The sequence below is a fragment of the Piliocolobus tephrosceles genome, chromosome 14 (genome assembly GCF_002776525.5).
Source record: "Piliocolobus tephrosceles isolate RC106 chromosome 14, ASM277652v3, whole genome shotgun sequence".
In the NCBI taxonomy this organism is placed as follows: Eukaryota; Metazoa; Chordata; class Mammalia; order Primates; family Cercopithecidae; genus Piliocolobus; species Piliocolobus tephrosceles.
Window position 1 is genome coordinate 49,619,724 of NC_045447.1, and position 3,930 is coordinate 49,623,653.

Here is a 3,930-nt window from a genome sequence, read left to right on the forward strand (position 1 = left end):
GAAACTTAAAGAGGCAACCTCACTTCCTTGACGACAGACCTGAACAAAACTTAGAACTCTGGTAACCAGACACCCGTATCCTAGAGCCAGCCTGGTAGCCAGCTTACTTGGTGGGAGATGTTCAGGAGAGCAAGATGTTCTTGGCCCACATTTCGAGGGTCCTGCTTCAGGAATGGAAAGAGTGACAGCCTTTTCCAATGATGCCTATGTAGCTCATTGCTCACCCCAGACGCCTCTGGCCATTTACCAGGCCAGGTTTTACCAATGATCCCATCTGGGCCACATCTGCACATTGTCCCTGTCTGGCTGGAGATTCTGGAGCCCATCAAGGCACAGGCATATGGTGAGGTGGCCTGCAGTCTGGAAGACTTTGTGGGAGTCTTTCTTTGGGGGCTAGAATTCCTTTAAATTCAGTGAGGTTGTTTCCACGTTTGGAAATTCCAGTGGAAAGTGACTGTTGTTGATGACTCTTTCTCCTTTTTCAGCTCCTGCTCCATATACAGCAATACAGGAAATTCCAGTGCCAGCTGTTGAGCTAGTGCCAGCACCAGAGGAAGAGTTCCCTCCAGGGACAGCGCTGGAACTAGAGGCAGCTCCAGAGCCTTCCTGCCCCTGCCCTGGTACAGCCAAGGACTAGCTCAAAGAGGAGCTGCCTGACATCATGGAACTTGCTGTAGCCACTGGCCTCAGTCCTGGAGCTGAAAGCATGGGTGGAACTAGCGGTGACAGAGTGGGGGTGGTCAGCAGAGCCCCAGCCAGCAGCTCCCATGCTGCTCCCAGTCGTGGGCACGGTAGGAGCCATGGAGACAGAGATCAGGGTGTGTAGCCTGGGTTTCTCTATCTCGCTGGAGAGAGGCTTCTCTCATTCAGCAGAGTTGCAGCCCTGCTGCGCAGGACCTGTTCATTCTGCTGGTGCTGGGGGTGTATATATGCTGGCAGGAGGTGATTGAGAGCAGGAAAAGGAGCCTGCGAGGAGGGGTTCCAGCAGCTCCTCCTGTTCCCAGAGGCGGCCTCCTCCTCCATGCATGGAGGTCTGCCCGCAACTGGGCATCTGGGCTGTTTGCCCCTGATCTGCTGCCAGGGATCGGATCTTCTTAACAGGCAGGCAGGGGTTCAGGGGACCAGGGGGCGGCTGCAAAGTGCACAGGAACCAAAGCTTCCAAACTCAGCACTTGTGCCCCGGGGTCTCTATGCTGCCACCTGCCTTAGGATTTGTTCATAGTATTAGAATTACAAGTTTATAGCTGGGCGTGGTGGCGGGCGCCTGTAGTCCCAGCTACTCGGGAGGCTGAGGCAGGAGAATGGCTTAAACCCTGGAGGCTGAGCTTGCAGTGAGCCAAGATCGCACCACTGAACTCCAGGCTGGGCGACAGAGCGAGACTGCATCTCAAAAAAAAAAAAAAAAAAAAAAAAAAAAAAAAAAAAAAAAAAAAAAATTATAAGTTTATACAATGATGTTTAAATAAAGCTTGACTTTTTGAAACTTCATGCCTTCTTTAACTCCTTAGTGTTTGATGGTGTTTTTGAGGCTATCCTGAAAATCTCTGATAGTTGCGTCTTTTTGTTGTGGTTGTTTGTGTGATTGAATTACCATCAAATCAACTGTTATTGGAAACCTTTCAGGTATGGCTTTTAGAAAACCCTGACCTACTTTTGCCAGTTTTGACTCTCCGGTTTATTGTGGAAAGAGGGATCATGTACATTCATTTCTCCAGCAGATCAATCATGTTTTGACATCAAGGATTTGGCATCAGAGTTTCCAAAAATTATGTGTACAAGCTGATATGCTGGTACTTTAGCTAATCCAGGTGCCAAAAACAGAATGCCATAGACCAGGTCGCATATAAAATTTATTTCTCATAGTTCTGGAGATAGTAAAATCCAAGGTGAAATGGTCAGCAGATTCTGTGTCTGCTGAGAGGTGGCTTCCTGGTTCATAGACAGACACGTTTTTGCTGTGTCCTCACATGACAGAAGGAATGAGGGAGCTCTTTGTGGTCCCTTTGATAGGAGCACTAATCTTATTCATGAGGTCCCTAAACATATTTGTAAAAAGCTTCATCTTGATCCCTCTTCTCTCTAGAGCCACAAAAACTTTTCCCCGTTTTTCTTCTTAGCAAAACTCCTTCAAATAGATTATATTTGTTACTCATGGTGTCAAATGTTTCTCCTCTTATTTTGTCTTCTGTGTATAGTGTTGCTAATGATTTACCAATGACTTCAAATTGCTAAATCCAATGACATTGTTTTGTCTCTCATATCCGTTGACCTATAAATAGTTTTTGTTAGGGCCAATTACTTTTTTCTCCTTTGACAAACCTGTGCTTCCAGGGCAAGGTCTTGCTCAATTTTCAGTGGTCTCTCTTGCTTCCCATGTATTCCTTACTTTTGAATATTAAGATGTTCCAGAACTCAGCCTTCTAGCTCTTCTTTGCTTTATGGCTGTGAGTATGATAATGATCAACAAATTTATTTATCTACTTATATATATCTAGACTGATATACCAAACTGTCAATATAACATGTTCCTTGTATATTTAATAAACATTTCAAACTTAACTATATAAAAACTGAGCTCCGGATATTTTTCTCAACATGTGCTCTTCTCACAGACTTCTTCATTGTGATACAGGTAACTTCATTTTTCCAATTGCTCAGGTCAATGGCCTAGAGTCAATCTTGAAACCTCCTTTGTAACATGTTCACATTTGATACGTCAGTAAATCTTGTTACTCTACATTTAAATTACATCTAGAATCTGAGCACTTTCCACTCCCAGACTGATACAAATTTGATCTAAGCTGCTATAGATTTTTGATTGTTTAATTGTTATAGCTTACTGATTAGACAACCTGCTTCTATTTTAGTCCTCCATGAGTCTACTCTTAAAGTTGCAACTGGATAAATACGTATAATTTTAATTCAGATATATTGTATAATTCAGCATCCACCTAGAAGGCATAAACTACATAGTAATTTAAATAAAAATAGTTTAATGTAAGTAATTATTTACTGTATCAGAAAGTTATAATAATGAAGAATTGGCAAATAAGAAGTACAAATAGGCCGGGCGCAGTGGCTCAAGCCTGTAATCCCAGCACTTTGGGAGGCCGAGACAGCGGATCACGAGGTCAGAAGATCGAGACCATCCTGGCTAACACGGTGAAACCTGTCTCTACTAAAAATACAAAAAAATTAGCCAGGTGTGGTGGCGGGTGCCTGTAGTCCCAACTACTCGGGAGGCTGAGGCAGGAGAATGGCGTAAACCTGGGAGGCGGAGCTTGCAGTGAGCTGAGATCTGGCTACTGCATTCCAGCCTGGGCGACAGAGCGAGACTCCGTCTCAAACAAACAAACCAAAAAAGTAGTACAAATAATTATGTATAGGAATAACAGATATAAAGACCAGCCACTCTTCCTACGCCTGAGACAAAACACTCAGTGAAGACTGTGCCCCTCTCACCCCAGAACTGGGATCCAATTTATTAGAAAGGGCATGTCCATATCTCACTAGATGATGGAGAATTGCTGAGACTGGAACGTTAAGTGAGGGTAGAAACAATGATAAAACAACAATATAATGTAAAATTCCTAAATAGTGCCACTGAAAATAGTAAGTGTGCAGATCTCTACTGTGATACCTCATTTCTTTGAAGGACAAGGTAATGTGGAAACAACTGCTAAGTAATGTTTCATGACACCAACTTGCAGTTGTTTGTTTAACTGTGTTAACTGAGCTGGCATTAACTTCTCTAAAATGATTTATTTTATGAAATTGCTCAACTGAGTAAATATATTGTTTATCAATGTTTTGTTTTGAAGACTCTGTCTAAATCTTTCCTGTTACTTTTGCTGGTTTTCATGAGTTTGTGATTTTCTTTTTTTTCTGAAGAAAAATCAATAGGCAAAATGTGTTATTAGCAAAGATCTA

General features: G+C 42.8%; 1 pseudogene; it reads left to right on the top strand.

Moving 5' to 3' along the window:
* The first annotated feature begins 264 nt into the window (after window positions 1-264).
* On the top strand, window positions 265-1,070 carry LOC111537243 (annotated as a pseudogene).
* The last annotated feature ends 2,860 nt before the right edge of the window (window positions 1,071-3,930 follow it).